Source organism: Kogia breviceps, chromosome 11, assembly GCF_026419965.1.
Source record: "Kogia breviceps isolate mKogBre1 chromosome 11, mKogBre1 haplotype 1, whole genome shotgun sequence".
In the NCBI taxonomy this organism is placed as follows: Eukaryota; Metazoa; Chordata; class Mammalia; order Artiodactyla; family Physeteridae; genus Kogia; species Kogia breviceps.
Window position 1 is genome coordinate 6,341,308 of NC_081320.1, and position 22,359 is coordinate 6,363,666.

The window sequence follows — 22,359 nt, forward strand, 5'->3', positions numbered from 1 at the left end:
ATCGTCCAGGTGGCTGTGGCACAAACCAGGGGTTCAGCGCGCGGGGGTCTGGTCTGTAATGTCCACAGCGCTTGGCTCAGACCAGAACCAAACAAGACTGGCAATTCAGCAGAAGGCAGCGTCTTGCAGTCATGAATTACACTATCATTTCAGGACTGTCACATGCTTTCTACTTTGCAGTGCTGTCACCTCTGGTGCCTCGTTTTATCTCCCGGTGGCCCCGTGAGACAGGCGGGGCCTAGTCTGTGGGGAAAGCAGCTGAGGCTCAGATGAAGTTCATGGCACATCCGGGCCAAGGGCAGAGCCAGCCCGGCCTGGCACCTGGGACAGCGTGATTGACAGTCCCGGCCTCACCAGCCACAGGACAGGGTAGCCGCTGGGTGTGCAGGGCAAGGGCCCCACCCAGAGCGAACGCCCAGTGAACACCTTCCCTGCCGTTGCACCTGCTCCTAAGGCCTGGCCTAGGCCTCTCAGCTGAGTCACACTCAAGAAGTTAGAAATCAACCGCCACAGTTCGTTATTTTGGTTATTTCTATCTCAAGGACCAGAAGGGGCTGAGTGTGTGATTTTAATAGACGGCCTCCGTCGTGAGGCCAGGATCTGGGCCAGAGCCAGAAGGAAACACTGGGGTAAGAACTCGGGCAAGTCTGTGAACCCTCCACGCCTCAGTCCCCTGATCCATAAGCAGCATCAATAACCCTCAAGTAGCAAGGGTTTCACGCAATGAGAAAACGGAGGCTTGACAACGCCTGTTATTACTGTTCTTTCTCAAGCTGCTTTTTGGTTTCTGGAGGTCAAATGGTTTCCAGCTCTGACTGCGAAGCAAACGTTGCAGTGCTTGATACCCAGTTGGGCAAGGTTTCCCCCTCATGTTCTTTATGTTCCAGATTAGTCATTAGATCCGACAAGACGCTGACCCCGAAGAACCACAGGAAGAGAGGGCAACTGGGAGTTGATCAAAACCGGCCGCATGGCACAGGGAGATCAGCTCGGGGCTTTGCGACCACCTAGAGGGGACGGATAGGGAAGGTGGGAGGGAGACGCAAGAGGGAGGGGATATGGGGATATATGTATGCCTATAGCTGCCTCACTTTGTTATGCAGCAGAAACTAACACACCATTGTAAAGCAATTATACTCCAATAAAGATGTTTTTTTAAAAAAAACCCCAAAAACCTATTCCTGGACACAGGGAACTATAGTGAATATTCAGCAAAAACCTATAAAGAAAAGAATCTGAAAAAAGAATAGATTTATATATATATTCTTTGCTGTATACCTGAAACACACACAACATTGTAAATCAACTGTACTTCAATAAAAAAGTAAACAAAGGGGAAAAAAATCACAAACCATTCCTAGGGGTGAGCAGCTCAGAGGCTATGGGCCAGGCCGACCTTCAGAACAAGGGTAAAAGAGCAGCCGACACGCGAGACGGTGACCGTGGGTGACTGTCAGCCCTGGAGGACCCAGACCCTTCCATCCTTTCCTGGACCTGCATCCCAGACCCTTTCTCGCCAGGTGTCACCCCTCCCTCCCGCCCTCCTTCCAAGAAGGGAGCCTACAAGGAGACCCATGCTCCCCGGAAGGTTATTTCTGGCTCTGGGACTGAAAACTGTTTCTTTAGTTATTTTGGATAGGCTACGCAGAAAACCGAGAATTTGAAGTCAGATGAACAAAACCAAGCAAGGGCGTCTGCTGTGTTCTGAGTAATTTTTATAGTCACAACCAAGGCAGGTTAGTGAGTACACGCCCCACGGACCTCCCAGTTTCCCCACTCCCTTCCCCCACCCCCACCTCCCAGTTCATTCTCCTCTCCATCACCCCCTGCCCCCGGCGTGGGATCAATCCCATCTCCCCACCCCCAAGAGGGCCTTGGACCATGTACCCCGAAACTCCTGTAACACAGGCAATTTTCACACAATTCAGTTAGAAACAAATGAAGCTAGAAATAAGGGAGGGGGTGACCAGGGACGGCCTACGTGTCACAGCAGAGGCCGAGGGGCCTGCGGTGAGGGAGGTGGGGTGGGTACGCTCCCGAGAGACAGGCTGGCCGCTAGTGCAGGCCCTTCAGGCCTTCATTCGTGGATTTTACTCCAGTTTCGATGAAAGGCCTTTGGAAAGTTTTTTTAAATGGTGGTAAAATAGAAACAGCATACAACGTACCTTTACAATCACTTTTAAAAAAAAATAAATTTATTTATTTTTGGCTGCGTTGGGTCTTCGTTGCTGCACGTGGGCTTTTCTCTAGCTGCGGTGAGCGGGGGCTACTCTTCGTTGCGATGCGCGGGCTTCTCATTGCAGTGGCTTCTCTTGTTGCGGAGCACGGGCTCTAGGCGTGCGGGCTTCAGTAGTTGTGGCTCACGGGCTCTAGAGCGCAGGCTCAGTAGTTGTGGCGCGCGGGCTTAGTTGCTCCACGGCGTGTGGGATCCTCCTGGACCAAGGGTTCGAACCTGTGTCCCCTGCATTGGCAGGCAGATTCCTAACCACTACGCCACCAGGGAAGTCCCTATAACCACTTTGAAGAAGAGAATTCACTGGCAGTAAGTACGTTCACATTATTGTGCAACTGTTACCACCATCCACCTCTGGAAATTTTTTCATCTTTTTCTTTTTTCCCAAGTATTAGCCTTCTTTTTTAAAAAAAAAAAAAAAACTTTTTATTTTATGTTGAAGTATAGCCGACTAACAATGTTGTGATAGTTTCGGGAGCGCAGCAAAGCGACTCAGCCAGACATCCATATGTACCCATTCTCCCCCAAACTCCCCTCCTATCCAGGCTGCCACATAACCTTTAGCAGAAGAACTTTCTTCATCTTGTAAAACTGAAACTCTGTCCCCATGAAACGCTTGCTCTCCATGTCCCCTCCCCCACCCCCTGGCAACCGCTGTTCTACTTTCCGCCCCTGAATTTTACTTCTGTTGGGATCTCACGTAAGTGGAATCATATAGTAGTTGCCTTTCTGCGTCTGTTATTTCACTCAGCATAATGTCCTCAAGGTTCATCCGTGCAGTAACCTGTGTCAGAATCTCCTTCTTTTTGAAGGCTGAATCACATTCTAGTATACGTACAGACCACACTTTGCTTGTCTACCCATCTGTTGAAGGACGCTTGAGTTGCTTCTACCTCTTGGCTATTGTGAATAAGGCTGCCGTGAACATGGGTGTGCAAATATGTCTTCAAGATCCTGCTTTTAATTCTTTTGGGTCTATACCCAGAAGCGGGATTGCTGGATCATAAGGTAATTCTGTGTTTAACTTTTTGAGGCACCTCCATACTGTTCTCCACAATGGCTGCTGCACCATTTTACATTCCTACCAACAGTGCACAAGTGTTCCAACTTCTCCACGTCCTTGCCAACACTTGTTACTTTCTGTGTTTTTTGTTTCTTATAAGAGCCACCCAATGGGTGTGTCTGAGGAGGGGGGTGGCATGACCTGCTTCGTGTGGGTTTAAAAAAAATATTTATTTATTTACTTGGCTGTGCTGGGTCTTAGTTGCGGCACGTGGGATATTTAGCTGTGGCATGCGGGCTTCTTAGTTGCAGCATGTGAACTCTTAGCTGTGGCGTGCAGGATCTAGTTCCCCCACCAGGGATGGAACCCCGGCTCCCTGCATTGGGAGCGCGGAGTGTTAGCCGCGGGACCACCAGGGAAGCCCTGCTCTGTGTTTTTAAAGGATCCCTCTGGTTGCCGTGTGAATGAAGTGGACATAACTTAGCATCCCGACCAGGATAATTTTGAGTTTGAAGAGGCATCTGTGATTACGTACGCAGGGACAATGTACAAACTATTACTGTCCCAGTCAATCCAGACACGTGTCACCTATGTTGGGAGGTGAGAGTGAAGAAGCTCTGGAGGCCATGGCAGGGGGGAGGGGTTGGCTCTGGGGGTGGGGCAGGGGGTGGACTGTGTCCGGCTACGGCAGAGGGGATTGAACGCCGAGACTGGGTACGCTGATGGGAGAGGAGCTGAGAAGGCGGGCCGAGGGCGGGGAGGCAGGGAGCCACGACCACTGGACCACAGGCGCTGTCCCCTGACTGTGCCCAAGGCTCCCTGCCCCCAGCCCACCGGCCTCCGATGGCTTGGGGAAGTGTGGGAGGGGGGACCCCCGGGGGGCCGAATTCAGGCTCAGACAGAGGACGGTCTCGGTGTGGGGGGGCGGGGCTGGAATCCTCAGCACCTAGTGTGGCCTTGGCGTCCGCAGGGGACAGCAGAACAAAGGAAGATGCTTCTGGAGAACTGCTGTTGCCTGAGGGGGGCCGCCGGAAGGGAGCAGGGTGAGGCGTGGTTGCAGGAGCCCATCTGCTGTTAATCCACGCAGCTGCACGTTTGATTCCGGCGGTTTTCTGTATACTTTTTATTTAACAATAAAATGGTTAAAAAGCAAGGGAAAGAAAGAAAAGGTGTCAAGGGTAGGGGAGAAGGAGGCGAGGACGAAGGTAACGGAAGGTGCAGGCAAGGTGGTCGACAGCACCACACAGGCTAAGGAGTTGGCCCCGACTAAGTGGTCACCAGACCTCTAGATTCCACAGACCATTGATTTTATTTTTTTTAAGTAGGTCTAGGGTGGGAAGGAATGAAAGGGGGCTACCAACTTTATGTTGCTACGTGCGGACACATGCACACATGACTAATCCCATCACCTAGTCCAGTGCTTTTGTTAATGAAAAGACATTTTTTAACATCCCATTAATTAATTAATTAATTAATTATTTTAGGGATTTTATTTTATTTTTTTAACATCCTTATTGGAGTATAATTGTTCTACAATGGTGTGTTAGTTTCTGCTTTATAACAAAGTGAATCAGCTATACATGTACATATACCCCCATATCCCCTCCCTCTTGTGTCTCCCTCCCACCCTCCCTATCCCACCCCTCTAGGTGGTCGCAAAGCCCCGAGCTGATCTCCCTGTGCCATGCGGCTGCTTCCCACTAGCTATCTATTTTACATTTGGTAGTGTGTATATGTGTCCATGCCACTCTCTCACTTCGTCCCAGCTTACCCTTCCCCCTCCCGGTGTCCTAAAGCTTCAAGTCCATTCTCTCTCTACATCTGCGTCTTTATTCTTGTCCTGCCCCTAGGTTCTTCAGAATCTTTTTTTTTTTTTTTTTTAGATTCCATATACATGCGTTAGCATACGGTATTTGTTTTTCTCTTTCTGACTTACTTCACTCTGCATGACAGACTCTAGGTCCATCCACCTCACTACAAATAACTCAATTTCATTTCTTTTTATGGCTGAGTAATATTCCATTGTATATATATGCCACATCTTCTTTATCCATTCATCTGTCGATAGACACTTAGGTTGTTTCCATGTCCTGGCTATTGTAAATAGAGCTGCAATGAACATCGTGGTACATAACTTGTTTTGAATTATGGTTTTCTCAGGGTATATGCCCAGTAGTGGGATTGCTGGGTCGTATGGTAGTTCTATTTTTAGTTTCTTTTTTTTTTTTTTTTTTTTTTTTTTTTGCGGTATGCGGGCCTCTCACTGTTGTGGCCTCTCCCGTTGCGGAGCACAGGCTCCGGACGCACAGGCTCAGCGGCCATGGCTCACGGGCTTAGTTGCTCCGCGGCATGTGGGATCTTCCCGGACCAGGGCACGAACCCGTGTCTCCTGCATCGGCAGGCGGATTCTCAACCACTGCGCCACCAGGGAAGCCCCTATTTGTAGTTTCTTAAGGAACCTCCATACTGTTCTCCATAGTGGCTGCATCAATTTACATTCCCACCAACAGTGCAGGAGTGTTCCCTTTTCTCCACACCCTCTCCAGCATTTATTGTTTGTAGATTTTTTGCATTCTGACTGGTGTGAGGTGATACCTCACGGTAGTTTTGATTTGCATTTCTCTAATGATTAGTGATGTTGAGCATCCTTTCATGTGTTTGTTGGCAATCTGTATATCTCCTTTGGAGAAATGTCTATTTTGGTCTTCTGCCCATTTTTGGATTGGGTCATTTGTTTTTTTAATATTGAGCTGCATGAGCTGCTTGTAAATTTTGCACATTAATCCTTTGTCAGTTGCTTCATTTGCAAATATTTTTTTTACCATTCTGAGGGTTGTCTTTTCGTCTTGTTTATGGTTTCCTTTGCTGTGCAAAAGCTTTTAAGTTTCATTAGGTCCCATTTGTTTACTTTTGTTTTTATTTCCATTTCTCTAGGAGGTGGGTCAGAAAGGATCTTGCTGTGATTTATGTCATAGAGTGTTCTGCCTGTGTTTTCCTCTAAGAGTTTTATAGTGTCTGGCCTTATATTTAAGTCTTTAATCCATTTGGAGTTTACTTTTGTGTATGGTGTTAGGGAGTGTTCTAATTTCATTCTTTGAAAAGACATTTTAACACCCTTTGGGAAGAGAAAATGAGGAAGAATGAAAGGTCAAAATAAAGGACAATACTTTTGAGAAGGACAGCTGGCCACCTAGACTGCACATTTGCCCAAGCCTGACAACATCACCACAAGACCAGTAGGTTACACAGACCAACTCTGCAGCCCTGGTGCTTTGTGCACTAGGCTGTACACGGCAGGAAGGCAGGACCCCACCTGCCATGCTCCCAGCTAGACCCAGCGCCCAGCACATGCAGGCTCTTGGCAGACGGAAGGGTGTCTGCTGGGGTCCAAGCTGCGTGATTTTGGACAGGCTCCTTCGCCTCTCTGGGCCTTAGTTTTATTTGTTTGTTTGGCTGCACCATGTGGCTTGCAGGGTCTTAGTTCCCTGACCAGGGATTGAACCTGGGCCCTCAGCAGTGAGAGCACCGAGTGCTAACCACCAGACCTCCAGGGAAGTCCCAGGGCCTCAGTTTTCTTATCTGTAATAAGGAGTAATAATAACAGTCCTTCCTTATAGAATTGTGATGCTACATTACTCTTATATGTTCAATGGATGCACCCTGAGATAGGGGTCTGGGTTCTGAAACCAAGTGTGGATTCTAGAAATATTTACTAGAAAGAATTGACAAATAATCTTGATTAGTCTTGGAGGCCCAGGAAGGAGGGGAAAGAGAGAGTTGTAGGTATAGGTCTGAGTGATGAGAGGAAAAGGTGTCCACAGGATGGAGTTGTTGAGTTTGGGGTGAGGTCGGGTGTGCATGAATCTGACCAGTCCTCAGTGGTCCGTCTTCCTAATGCTCGGTCATCTGTCATCAATAGACACACTCCTATGTATAAATGGATACCTAAAAAGGACCTACTGTACGACACAGGGAACTCTACTCCATACTCTGCAGTGACCTATACGGGCAAAGAATCTAAAAGAGAGCAGATATATGTATATGTATAACTGATTCACTTTGCTGTGCACCTGAAACTAACACAACATCATAAATCAACTCTACTCCGATCTAAATTTTTAAAAAATAGACCCTGTAGTTTCTCACGCTCACGTCTCCTTGAGCAGGAGCCTGGATGCGGTGAGGAGGTCCTGGTGAGGAATGCTCCATCCTCCGGGTGGGCTCTCGAGCTCTGAGCTCTGCCTGCCCTGCCCACCTCCTGCTGCTTGGGCAGGACCCTGCCTTGCCCTACGGACTGGACCAGGTGACATGAGGGTAGAGTAGCACTGGGTAGATCAGCCAGGGGCTTCTGACCTGTGAGACGGCATGAGAGGATGAGCTGGACCTGGAAGGTTCTTTTCACAGGAATTTGGCATTGGGTCCCAAGAGACAGCACCGGTGGGCAGCAGGGCTCCAACGGCCAGGGTGCTGCGGGGCTGACTCTGGGCCAGGACGAGCCAGACCCCTTGTGAGTCGACGTTGTGAGGGAGCAGCAGTGGGGGTGTACAGGGTGAGGAGGTGTGGACAGAAGTGTGAAGGCCAAGAGAGAGACATCCCTTAGCCCTGCCTGGGGCCTGGGTGGCTTTCTTGCTCCAGCTCCAGGGCGTTCGCATCTTAAGATTTGAGGCATTAACCAAGTCATTGAGAGTTTGGGGCTCAGAGTCTCCAAGACTTTGACTTGAACGGAGACTCTGCCTCATGGGAGCTGTGTGACCTCAGGCAAGCCCCTTAACCTCTCTGAACTTCAATCTCTCCAGCTGTATTGTAGAGAGAAAACTATTGTCAACTTCATAGGGTTATTGTGAGGCCTCAATGATACAGGAGGGGCTTAGCACAGTTTCTGGAACATGGTAAGGGCTTTAAAATGTTAGATAGTATTATAATATTTTTTATTAACTCCTCTATTTCTTGAGGTCATTCAGATGGTTTCTGGCTATAACAAATCAAAACATGGGGTGTGATGGACGATCCTTTCCCCTTGGACGGATTCTTATGGGAAAATCAGAGTTCCTAATGCTTCGGCTCCCAATGTCTACTACTTCTCCTGGAAAAAATGAGTCTAGTTACTTAGCAGTATTTTTCTGACCGTCGATTTCCTCTCTTCCAATGCATTTGGAATTCTATTTCTGTGTTGAACAGCAGTTAGAATGCTTCCATTAATTTCCATAGGGCCCTTCAGTGAACGGACAGTTTCTCTGGGAGCCAAATTTCCTAAAGGATGGTCATGTCTGCTAAGGTCTTTTATTTATTGGCCCCAACACTCTCTTTCTGACCAATGGAAGTTTATTAATTCTCACAAAGCTACTTAATATTTGTGATAAGAGACCACGATCTATTTAGCATTTAGAAAAACAGAGGCTTTAGAAATGAAGCAGTTCAATAGAACAGCACAGACCATAGCTGCAAAATTCGTACCCACCTCCCCAAATTAGAGACAACAAGACTCCTTCATCCATTTTTCTAAGTATCTCCCTGCCTCTAAGATGAGCCCACATTAAAGCGGTGATGAAAATGACATTTCTTTCCATCATAGAATTGAAACTTATTTCAAGGATAGAATTTTTCAATGTATCCAGTGAAATAAGACGCAGGGGATGTGTAGCAGTGCATTCTCTTTCAGCTTGTTATGTTCTCATCACAGCTTCCGCCCTCAAATCTTTTTGTCGGAGGAGTGATGTTCTCTTTGAGTAATAGAATTGAATACCACCCTCTGACAGCCCGAACTAGAATCTTCCAGATGACAGATGGATGCCTGAATAAGAAGAATGAATTTTTCTAATGCTGCATCGTGATCAGGGCGGAACAGCCATGCTCTCTCTCGCGGGCTGTTACCGTCGGGCTTCTAGCAAGTTTCGCTCATTTGGTCTCTCCACCCCTCCCCCGTTCCAATGCATCATCTACTCTGAAGCCAAGAGGAGCTTTCAAGAAGCAGCTCTGTATCAATTTACATTCCCACCAACAGTGCAAGAGGCTTCCCTTCTCTCCACACCCTCTCCAGCATTTATTGTTTGTAGATTTTTTGATGATGGCCTTTCTGACCGGTGTGAGGTGATACCCCACTGTAGTTTTGATTTGCATTTCTCTAATGATTAGTGCTGTTGAGCATTCTTTCACGTGTTTGTTGGCAATCTGTATATCTTCTAAAGCAGAAACTAACACACCGCTGTAAAGCAATTATACTCCAATAAACATGTTAAAAAAAAAAAAAAAAAAAAGGAGCAGCTCTGATGCTCTTGTTGTCGCTGGCTTCTTCCAAACCAGGATAAAATCTGGCCTCCTCAGCACACCTTCAGCTCTCCTCTCCCTGCTCCTGGCCACACGTCCCTCCTGCCCCACTCGAGACTCATTTCTCTCCCAGCCTCATCCGTTCCTCAGTGCAGCTCTTTTCCTGACCTGGAACAGCCTTCCTGCCGTTCTCCACCTCCTAGGTCAAGGCATCCCTCACATCCCAACTCCAACACCAGCTCCTCGTCTCCTTTCCTCGGGGGTGGGGGGGGTGTCACTCACTCCTCTCTCCGCAGCCCTCCTCAGGCTGGGGCTGTAGACACGGGACAGAGATACAGTTGGCCCAGCAAAATTGTGAAGAAAAAGCCAAATAGCATCTCTTCCTTCTCACCTTTCCTTTCCTATCACGGAGTTTGCTGTTCTTTCTTTTGATATAATCTACATATCATAAATTCACCCATTTAAAGGGTACCACTTCAGGGATTTTGTATATCCACAAAGTTGTGCAACCGTTACCACAATGTCATTTTAGAACATTTTCATTATATCCAAACCAAACCAAACCTCATACCTATCAGCAGTCATTCCCCAACCCCAGGCTTAGACAGCCACGAATCTACGTTGTGTCTCTATAGGTTTGCTTATTCTAGACATTTCACACGAATGGAATCATTCAATATGTGGTCTTTTGTGTCTGCCTGCTTTCACTTAGCATAATGTTTTCAGGGGTCGTACGTGTTGCGGTGTGTGTCAACTTCATTCCTTTTTATTGCTGAATAACATTCCATTGTACGGATATATCACATTTTATTTATCTATTCATCAGTTTTATCAGTCGATGAACATTTGGGTTGTTTCCATCCTTGGGCTATTATAAATAATATGACTATGAACATTCATGTATAATTTTTGTGGGGGCACCTTTTTTTAAACGTTTCCCTTTGGTATATACGCAGGGTGTGTTGCTTATTTCCCACATTACTTGTGAGCTTCTCAAATTTCCTTCTCTCATTTATCTATAATTTAATTCCATTGTAGTGCATATTAGGGTTCTCCAAAGAAACAGGACTAATAGGATAAATGTAGACATATAAGAAATATAAGATAAAAAAGAAGAAAAGAGAAACAAAGACATAAAAAATAAAGAAAACAAGTAGCAAATGGCAGATGTAAATTCTGCTTATTGGTGATTACACTAAATTTAAGTACTTTTTTAAAAAGGCAGAATGGATAAACAACAGGATCCAACTATACACTATCTACAAGAAACTCACTTTAGATTCAAAGACACAGTTAGATTGAAGTAAAAGAATGGAAAACATGCAAATAGCAACCAAAGAGAACTAAGAGAGCTGGAGAGGCAATACTCATACCAGATAAAAGAGACCTTAACACAGAAAATGTTACTCAAGACAAAGAGGGACATTATATAATCATAAGAAGGCCAATTCATCGGAAAGATTATAAACAAATATACACATAACAACACAGCCTTCTTTTGTGTTAAACAGATTTTTAGATATTTTCTAGTGTGCCATTTTAATGCAATTATTTTTCATTTATTATTACTATTATTATTTTCTTAGTGGTTGCCCAGGAGATTATAATTAGCATCTTAAAAATATCTTATTCATATTAATACTAACTTAATCTCAATAGTATACAGAAGCTTTGCTCTGATATAGCTCCATTCTATTCCTCCACTGTTGTGGTATTATTGTCATATATATATATATTTTAAATAAATTTATTTATTTATGGCTGCATTGGGTCTTTGTTGCTGTGCGTGGACTTTCTCTAGTTGCAGCAAGCGGGGGATACTCTTCGTTGTGGTGCGTGGGCTTCGCATTGCAGTGGCTTCTCTTGTTGCAGAACACAGGCCATAGGCGCGCAGGCTTCAGTAGTTGTGGCGTGCAGGCTTAGTTGCTCTGCGGCATGTGGAATCTTCCCGGACCAGAGCTCGAGCCTGTGTCCCCTGCACTGGCAGGCAGATTCTTAACCACTGGGCCACCAGGAAAGCCCTACTGTCATACATATTACATCATTATACATTATAAGCTCATCAACACATTTCTGTAATTATTGCTTTATGGAGTTGTCTTTTATATCAGATAAGAGGAGAAAAGAGGTACAAAAACTTTATACTCTCTTTTATATTTACCTTGTAGTTACCCTTACCAGTGCTCTTGATTTCTTTGTGTGGATTCAAATGACTGGTTACTCTCCTTTATTTCAGCCTGAAGGACTCCCTTTACTATTTCTTGTAGAATAGGTCTGCTAGCAACACATTTCTTTGTTTTTGTTCATCTGAGAAAGTCTTAATTTTTTTTTCATTTTTGAAGGATAATTTCTCTGGATATGGAATTTCTGAGTCACAGTTTTTCTTCCTTCCTCTTTCCCCCAATATTCTGAATACATCATCTCGCTGCTTCAGGCTTGCATGGTTTCTAGTGAGAAGTCAGCTATTCATCTTATTGAGGATTGCTTGTTCCCACAATTAGTCATTTTTCTCATGCTGTTTTCAAGATTCTCTCTCTTTGTCTTCATCTTTCAACAGTGTGACTGTGTCTAGGTGTGGACTTCCTTAAGTTTGTCTATTTGGAGTTCACTGAATGTCTTGGATGTGTGGATTTATGTCTTTCATCATATTTGGGAAGTTTTAGGCCATTATTTCTTCAAATATTCCTTCTGCCCCCTTTTCTCTCTCTCGTCTCCCATTATGGATATATTGGGATACGTGATAAAGTCCCATACATTTCTGAAGCTCTGCTCACTTTTATTCATTCATTCTATTTTTCAGATTGGATAATTTCAATTGATCTTTATTCATTGATTCCTCCTTGTGTCAGCTCAAATGTTCTATTGAGCACGACTAGTGAATTTATGATTTCCAGTTACTGTACTTTTCAACTTCAGAATTAGATAATTTCTATTTATTGATATTTTTTATTTGGTGGGACATCACTGTCTTACTTTCCTTTCATTCTTTTAGACATGGTTTCATTTTGTTCTTCGGACATATTTCTAATAGATAATTTAAAGTCTTTGACTACCAAGTACAGCATGTGAGCCCCCTTAGGGTCAGTTTCTACTGGCTGTGTTTTTTTTGTTTGTTTTTTCCTCTGCATGGTCCATATTCTCCTATTTCATTTTGTGTCTCATAATCTTTCATTGGAAACTGGACTTTTTTTTTTTTTTTTTTTTTTTGGCCACACCACACAGCATGCAGGCTCATAGTTCCCCAATCAGGGATCGAACCCATGCCCCCTGCAGTGGAAACACATAGTCCTAACCACTGGACCCACCAGGGAATTCCCCAGAAACTGGACATTTTTGATAATATAATGTGGCAACTCTGGGAATCATATCTCCTCTTTCCCCGGGTTTTGTTGTCCCTGTTTTTATTTTTAGTGACTTTCCTGGACTAATTATTTCAAGTCTATATTCCCTCTAGTGTCTGGTCACTGAAGTCTCTGCTTGCTTAGCTTCATGCTTAGCTAATGACTGATCAGAGATTTCCTTAAATGCTTTGAACCGTTGTCTTCCACCCCTTGCCAAGGGGCTCTTTGTGTGTTGAGGCATACCTTCAATACTTAGATTGTTCTCTGCCTTGCCTTCTACTTCCTGCTTGTGCAAGGTCTCTGGGTCACCCCATGGTGAGAGACTGGAGCCCTCACAGGTCTTTCCTAGGCATGTACACAGACCCAAGTAGAGGTACAACCTTCTAGATCCCCAAGAAAGAATGTTTCACATCCCTCAGAACTTTTCAATACCCCCTATAGACATCCTGCTCCTGATCTTCCTTTTAAGTTTTTAGCCAGGATCTTGTTTGCCCCAAGTGGCTTAGAAGCCTCAGGAAGCTGCAATGTTAGGTAGATGTTGCTGATTATTTTCAAAAAATGTTTTAAGGGTAGGGCTCTTTACCACAGAACAAGGTGCAAGTCGGGCCAAACAATGAGAAAACGCTGTGAATGGGCCTCTTCCAGGAAATGTTGAAACAGATCAAATAGAGACAATGCTCTGAATGAAACTTCTTGAGGTGCCCAAACAGGATCCGCTCCGTCTGGTAGCTTCAAGGCTGCTGGTTTTCACAGCCACTGTGGTTGTGAGGCTGCTGGTTTTCAAAGGTTTCATGGAGTTAGGGAAGGAAGGATGGGAGTAGATCAAGGGAAGAATGGGAGTAGGTCAACAACACCCTGAGCCATTCTTATAGAGGTTCAGTTTTTTCCTCAACAAATGTTTCTCAGACTGTTGTAAGTCTTTGGTTAATATCTGTAGTTCTAAAATGTTGATTTTGACCATTTTTGACAGCACTTTCATTGCTTTGTTGGATGGGCAAACTTACAGTTCCTCAATTAGCCATTCAAGACATCTCACTTCTCCATTACATGGATGTTTCCCCACTAAGTGGTGAGAATTTTGAAGGTGAGAATCATTTCTAACTCATGGTTTTATCTTCTCTACCTGGACAAGTATGGGCATGTAGCAGGTGTCCAATAAATGTTTATTAAATTAATAGTGGAGAAAATTCCAAGGAAGTACAGATTCATCTATATCCTACACAGAGTTTCTTCACAAAGATCCAGGAGAATGGAGACAAAAGTGTGAAACAGGCAAAGCTTATCTTTGATGTGTCTCTCACTGGGGCTGTAGTAGGGATAAGATAGATGTGGTCATAGCAAAAGGCCTACACACCTGTTAGAAATTAACTGAAAGAATTATCAAATGCTGCCCTCCCAACAGTATGTGGACTTCCTACCTGTTCACCATAAATCTTTACACAACTAATGGGACCTTAAAGATGTTCATGTGCAATGTATCCTCTCTCAGACGAGAACCCAGGGTAACAGGAAGTAATGTGCTCAGAGTCAAACAGTTTAATGCAGAGTCTGACTTTCATGTCCTTTAGTTTATGGTTCTCCCCTAATTTCCTACTGTTCTTCAAAGTAGAAAAGGCATGGGAGCCTAGCATGTGAATCTCTATTTTTGGAGGGAGAGCCAAGGATAGAGGTGAATAAGCACTGGCTTAGGTTTGGAAGACAAAAGTTAAGGTCTGATTCTGCCACTAATAATTGTGTGATTTGTTCAGTTACCCTCACGTTTCTGAGCCTCAGGTCCTCTAGTGCAAAATGTTGATGAAAACATCTACTCAACTGGGTACTTTGGATGGTAAGGTGAAATAATGTGTATGAACTCCATACTTATGTTCTTAACAGCTGCAAGAGTGGGAAAAAAAAACTTATACAAGACAATGACTCTTCTGTTTTTCAAATATTTTCCCTCCCTCCCTTCCTTTCCCTCTCTCTCCCTTCCTTCCTCCCTCTCTCCCTCCTTTCCATCCTCCCTTTCCTTTTTTCTCTTTTTCTTTACTCTTTTTTTTTTAATGTAAAAACTAAACACATACAAGAAAAAGTCTTTGAAGGCACACATGAATTGATGAAAATATTCCCACAGACTAAATAAGAACTAGTATGTTTTAGTTCACCCTAACTCTGGACAAATGAGTCATTGCATATCTTCACGACTGAGGATAAAGTGAGGAGCTGAATTAGAAAACAAATCAGTGGTATTTTAGCCTCCCTCCTCTTTTAGCTTTGAAGGCCTGAGCAGACTGATTACATGCATTGGGTCCATGCACTTAATTTCCTGCCCCCTTTACTTCTCTCTTTCATTGCCTGTTAAGTGCCAAGCACTGTGGTGAGATCTGAGTAGCCAAGAGTGACCTCAGACCCAGTCTCAGCTCTCAGATGCCTAGATATGAAGTTGACATCACTAAAAAGAATTTTATTCCTGTGTTAAAAGAAACAATCAAACATGCAAACTCATAGGTGTAGTAGCATGGCCTAACAGATCTTGTTATAAGCTGAATTGCACATTGCCCCCCACTCCCCCAAATTTATATGGCACAGTTCTAACCCCCAGTACCTCAGAATGTGACTGTATTTGGAGACAGGGTCTTTAAAGAGGTAATTAAGTTAAAATGAAGTCATTAGGGCGAACCCAAATCCAACACACCCGGAGCTCTTAGAAGACAAGGAGATTAGGGCAGAGACATGTGCAGAGGGAAGGTCATGCAGAGACAGGGAGAAGATGCCATCGCCAAGGCAACAAGAGAGGCCTCACCAGAAACCAACCCTTTCCCACGCCTTGGACTTGGACTTCTAGCCTCCAGAACTGTGAGGAAATACATTTCTATTGTTTAAGCTCCCCAACCTGTGGTAATTTGTTATGGGAGCCCAAGCTAATCAATACAATCTCCACTGGAATTGACCACTTGGGACACTAGGACTGCCACAGTTGGTTAAAAAAGAGCATTACTGTGGGTATTTAACTCTTATGTTGAAATACTAATAAATGTATTTATAGTTCTAGGAACCCTAAAGATAACATCTTATTGATCTAGTTTTATTATACCCAAGCCTATATATTTCCCCACACACACATCAGAAGGATGGAGCCAGGCTGCCTGTTTATTTCTAATGGAACAATGAGGTCTTGGTGTAGAGACAGAGATGGGATCCTGAGCTATGAGACAGGATCTGAAGCATGGTCCTAACATGGAAACATGCTTATGGTAAAAGGGAAGAGGACAAGTCTTCTATTTAACATAGTGTAAAAACAACAAAAGTTGTACATTCCATGTATGGAAAAAAGACTGGAAGGAAGCACATTACAATATTTGTGGTAATTGTTCTGGAAGCTGGTACTAGAAATTTTTTCTACTTTTCTGTCTACTTTTCTGAGTTTCCTGCATTTTCTATAGTGGGCATATTTACTGTTCTAATGAAAATAAAATTAATGTGTCTTTAAAATATCCTGGGAGAGACGGTAATTTCTGGGGTGAGGCTGTCCCTTCCCTGCTTCAAAATCTTTTCTTACATGTAAACCAGGTAAAATAGGAACCTAAAAAAATTTCCATTATTCAGAACTGGGTGATTTGAACCTTGTGATGATTCTTCACACTTTCTATGAAGAGACAGGGTTAACAAAGTAAATTTACATCCAAACCAGTTCCATACTAGTCTACTTTAAATATCAAATAGTTTCTACAGTGAGGTTTCACCTCACACTGGTCAGAATGGCCATCATCAAAAAGTCTACAAACAATAAATGCTGGAGAAGGTGTGGAGAAAAGGGAACCCTCTTGCACTGTTGGTGGGAATGTAAATTGGTGCAGCCACTGTGGAAAACAGTATGAAGTTTCCTTAAAAACTAAACATAGATCCAGCAATCCCACTCCTGGGCATATATCTGGAGAAGACCATAATTCGAAAAGATACATACCCCAGTGTTTATGGCAGCTCTATTTACAATAGCCAAGACATGGAAGCAACCTAAATATCCACCAACAGATGAATGGATAAAGATGATGTGTGTATATATACAATGGAATATTACTCAGCCATAAAAGAGAATGAAATATGGGGCTTCCCTGGTGGCGCAGTGGTTGAGAGTCCGCCTGCCGATGCAGGAGACACGGGTTCGTGCCCCGGTCCGGGAAGATCCCACGTGCCGCGGAGCGGCTGGGCCCGTGAGCCATGGCCGCTGAGCCTGCGCGTCCGGAGCCTGTGCTCCGCAACGGGAGAGGCCACAACAGTGAGAGGCCCACGTACCGCAAAAAAAAAAAAGAAAAAGAAAAAGAAAAAAAGAGAGAATAAAATAATGTCATTTGTAGCAACATGGATGGACCTAGAGATGATCATACTAGGCAAGTGAAGTCAGACAGAGAAAGACAAATATATGATACGATTAATATGTGGAATCTAAAAAAATGATACAAATGAACTTACTTACAAAACAGAGACAGACTCACAGACATAGAAAACAAACTTATGGTTACTAAAGGGGAAAGGTAGGGGAAAGGGATAAATTAGGAGGTTGGGATTAACATATACACGCTACTATATATAAAATAGATAAACAACAAGGACCTACTGTAGAGCACAGGGAACTGTATTCAATACTCTGTAATAACCTATATGGGAAAAGAATCTGAAAAAGAATAGATATATTGTATATGTATAACTGAATCACTTTGCTGTACACCTGAAACTAACACAACATTGTAAATCAACTCTACTCCAATATAAAATAAAAATTACAAAAGAAAGAAAAACATCAAAGCTAAGAAAAAGAGAAATATGTGATAAATACATTTCTTTTATACATTCCAAAAAAACCCCAAAGAGTTTCTAAATGTTTAAAGAAAAAACACCAGAACTCCATCATAGCAGTGTCATGTCTGCATGTGAAAAATGACCTCTCCTTGATGTATTCATCAAAGGGGGTCTCAGAGCACCCCTTCTTAGCAATACTTGTATATCTCTGTTCTGTTACTATGTGCATAGAATACTAGCAAACTCATGGTGGTTTATGCCACTGTTCTAACAGCTTCACACATATTAATCAAGGAGTCCTCACAATTATCCTGTCAGGGACTGTTATTATTCTCATTTTTCCATGGAGGAAGCTGAAGCATAAAGAGGTGAGTAACTTGTCCAGAGCTGCCCAGTAAGTAGTAGCTTGGATTATTTTTTTAAGTGATGAAGTCTTTGTATTTCAGGTGTTAATTAAAAAAAAAAATTTTAATGTCACTTTCCATTTACGGTTGTTACAAAATATTGGCTATATTCCCCGTGTTGTACCATACATCCTGGAGCCTGTCTTACACCCAGTAGTTTGTACCTCCCACTCGCCCACCCCTATACTGCCCCTCCCTGCCCTCACTTGAAACCACTAGTTTGTTCTCTATATTTGTGTCTGCTTCTTTTGGTTTTCTTCACTAGTTTGTTGTATTTTTTAGATTCCACATATAAGTGATATCGTACAGAATTTGTCTTTCTGTTTGACTTATCTCACTTAGCGTAATGTCCTCCAAGTCCATCCATGTTGCTGCAAATGGCAAAATTTTGTTTCTTTTTTATGGCTGAGTAGTATTTCAATGTAATGTGTGTGTGTGTGTGTGTGTGTGTGTGTGTATACATATTGGATATATACGGATCACATCTTCTTTATCCATTCATCTGTTGATGGACACTTAGGTTGCTTCCATATCTTGGCAATTGTAAATAATGCTGCTATGAACATTGGGGTGCATGTATCTGTCCAAACTAGTGTTTTTGGTTTTTTTGGATATATACTCAGGAGTGGGATTGCTGGGTCATATGGCAGGTCTATTTTTAGTTTTTTGAGAAACTGGAGCTGGGATTTGAACCCTGTCAGTCTGGCTCCCAAGCTCCTGCTCTTAACCACTTCCCACCATGGAGGGGGCTTGAGCCAACAGCTCTGCTCTTCTTATAAACCACTGACAGTGGCTGGCGTTGATACAGCCAGAACCTTGCCTTCTCTTTTCTCCTTACATGTGAGTTCGTGAACTTGACTCTGTCTGCCTGGTGGGGTGCAGTAAGGTGGAATGAGCTTGCTGATTGCATGTCCGTAAAGATGAGAAAACCACCCTTTCGGGAGCAGTATCATCTCACTCTCCATCTCCATTGCTCGTTCATCGCTATTCCTAAAATTCTGGGGAAACTTTGTTAACAGTTTCCATCAATTCAAGTGAACTCTGTTGACAGAGGATGATCACATGTCCCTCTCTTCTATTCATTTTCCAACAACTTTCTCAGGTTAGAGATGCCCAATTTAACAGAGAATAAATTAGTGGCCCCATAAAATCTTGGGAAAGTGTCGAGAAAATGCTCCTTTGCTGTGTTTGGCAAATCAAATAAGCTAGAGAGCTCATGTTCTTAGAAGAAACTCAATTCTTAGAAACTCTCCCCATCACACAGCTTTGGGAGCAATTGCAGATTAATTGATTTAAGTGAATTGGAAGAGATAAATACCAGAGAATATTTTGCAAAGATGGCTTTGTCGGTGTTTTAAATGGAAACTCGGCAGATGAAGAAGCCTATTTAAGTGACCAGTTCATTGAGCAGACTCCTTATTTGTAGGTGTGGAAGATCCAGGAGCCTGCCCACGGGAGACGGGCATCACTGCACGCTCGCTTCCCTCCAGTGGGGGATGTGACACGAAGACCAGGTTCCTTGTTATTTATCTTTGATGAAGTTGTTTTCCATTTTCAGGAACGCGTCTCAGTTTATGTGAGGATCAGTCACCTTTAGCCAGGAAGCCTGGCGGGGCAGCCGACATTAGCATCTCCGGCCTTGGGGGGTTATGGCTGCGTCAGGTGGGCAGGGCCCCAGGGTCCCCGCTGCACTTTGTGGAGAAGGGAGCGCTGATGATTCGTGCAAGGAAGTCAGAGATTGGATTCTGGGACAGCATATTAAATCTGGCCAAGAATGGACTGCTTCCGAGGAGAGAGGGAAAGGAAGCCAGCTGTGAGGTCGTTGGCCTCCTGCCTGGCCTGTGGCTGCTTTGCTGGGGGAGCTGCCTGCATTGTCCCTAGGGCCTGTGGTACCTGAGGTACAAGCTGAAAGACCCCTGCTCTTTGCTCTGTGGCTGGGTTGTGCTGGGGCCCAAACTACAGCCCCTTGGGAAGCTCTCTCCTAAAGGCACCCAGTGTTGGAGCTTTGCTTGTTCCTTAACTGTTTTATTATTTCCTTTTCATTATTACTCACTAGCCATGAAGAAGGGATTTGCTATGGGATCACAGATCTCATTTTCAAACTTTACTTTTAAACTTTAAAAGTAGAGAGGGGGCTTCTCTGGGGGCGCAGTGGTTAAGAATCCGCCTGCCAATGCAGGGGACACAGGTTCGATCCCTGGCCTCGGATGATCCCACATGCCGCGGAGCAACTAAGCCCGTGCGCCACAACTACTGAGCCTGCGCGCCACAACTACTGAGCCCGCACTCCACGACTACTGAGGCCCGCGCTCCCTAGAGCCCGTGCCGCAACTACTGAGCCCACGTGCTGCAACCACTGAAGCCCACACGCCTAGAGCCTGTGCTCCACAACAAGAGAAGCCACTGCAATGAGAAGCCCGCGTACTGCAAAGAAGAGTAGCCCCTGCTCACCGCAACTAGAGAAAGCCAGCGCGCAGCAGCGAAGACCCAACGCAGCCAAAAACAAATAAATAAAAGTAAGAGAGAAAGTGCCATCTCCAACATGGCAAGTAGCTTGGGCCCGAGCTGAGGGTGGTGATTCCCCTGCTGTCTCATGAGCTCTGTGGCTCTTTGGAGAATTCAGGTGACAAGGTTTACAGACACAGAGGCAGGGGCCTTAGCTTCAGCGCCTGACCCACCACTCACTAGCTGTGCGCGGGCAACCCACTGCAACTTTCCGACGCTTAGTTTCTTCAGCTACCAAATGGGGATGAAAACACATAGGCCACAGCTTTATGGGGTGGAATACTTTAAAGTGCTTTGAAACTGCAAACAATCATTCAAATACAAACAAGAGCTCATTGGCACCGAAGACTGTTTCCACCGTATAACAAAGGATGATATGGTCCCTGTGCGCAGAAAGCTGATTATTACAACCCATTTCTTGACTTGCCATCAGTCTCTGACAAGGCTCAGGATTTTATCCAGCCTATACTGCTGACTGAGGAAATAATACAGCACTTGTCATGTAACAGGCACTAAAATGGTCACCTCCGTCCTTCTGTAATTGATGGCAAGTCATAACCAGGGAGTGTCATTCCTACGTTCATTTATTCTATAAATATCATGAATCACTTGCTCTGTGGCTCCGTGGATTTGATTTTACAAAGTGAGCGAGGCTCACTGAGCCCTTGTAATTACGTCTTCTAGGGAGGCTCTGCCGTGTCATTCATTTGGCATCTCCAGCAGCCATCACGCGTGTCTAACAAATAGCAGATGTACGGGAATCTGACAGATGACAGGACAAATCAAAGGGCCAGCAACTGTTGCGCTTTGTCTTTGCTAATGCTTTTAAAGTCTTCTGAATCCGTTTTGCTAAAAAGCCAGCAAAGTTCAAAGAGCTTTCACAGGGGACGCCCACCATTGCCCGCGATCTTGGTATGTGCACTCGATACTTTTGCAGAATTTAATAGGCCAGATAATTTCTATTTCGTTCCAATAACTTGAGAAGGAATGCACTGAGAAGGGCATTCTTCGGGGGAAGTAGAAAAAGTCAATTATTCAGCAAACTTGACTGTGGTATCGTTTACGTGTTGGTCCTTACATTTTCTTCAGTGACATATAATTCAGTCTTGCAGCAAATCAAACAATTAGAAGTTAGGAAGGAAGCACTTACATGTTGAATGATTGCTCTTTAGGTCAATGGAGAGAAAAGACTATCGTGTTTATGGAATTTTGCCTCCCCTATTGTCATGAAGGGACCTCATTAAAGTGAGTACGCACTGTGACTGAGAGGCAGATTTCAAGGAAAAAGGAGCTGAATTCAAGTGTCATTTTTTGGGGGTTTGTTTTTTTGCTAATGCCATTCTGATTTTTACATACAAAACCAGTTCAGTGTCCATGATGGATACTATTGAAAGCCTGAACTTGGGGGTCTTTCATCCCTCCATGGTCCTGAAGCCCCAAATTGGCTGCAAAGGTTTAGTTTCACCACAGGTAGGTCATGGATGGGGTAACTGATAGAAATTGATGGCCAAGAAGAGCAGAAACAGGTTTGAGGTGGAAGACAGTTTGGGCCTTGGACTAGCTGTGCCGGAGGAGATCCTGCTGGATTGTCCAGTCTGGAGTGCATGAGGGAACGCTATAGGGAGCAAAGTGTGTTTGGACATCGTCAAGAGTCAGGAGCACGCGTTGGCAAGGTTCTCCTGTAAAGGGCGATGGTAAATATTTGGGGCTTATGGACCATAGGGTCACTGTGGCACCTCTGTCATTGTTGTGCAAAGGCAGTCACAGACAATATGCAAATGAGCTGGGTGTGGTTAGGCCCCAATAAAACTTTATTTAAACAACTGGAGTTGG

The 22,359-nt window shown here is 44.2% G+C and overlaps 1 protein-coding gene across 1 annotated transcript in view; it reads right to left on the reverse strand.

The window, feature by feature from the left end:
• Positions 1-22,359, reverse strand: part of NPAS2 (neuronal PAS domain protein 2) — a 268,685-nt gene that overhangs the window by 226,776 nt on the left and 19,550 nt on the right. The gene's annotated exons all lie outside the window — the stretch shown is intronic.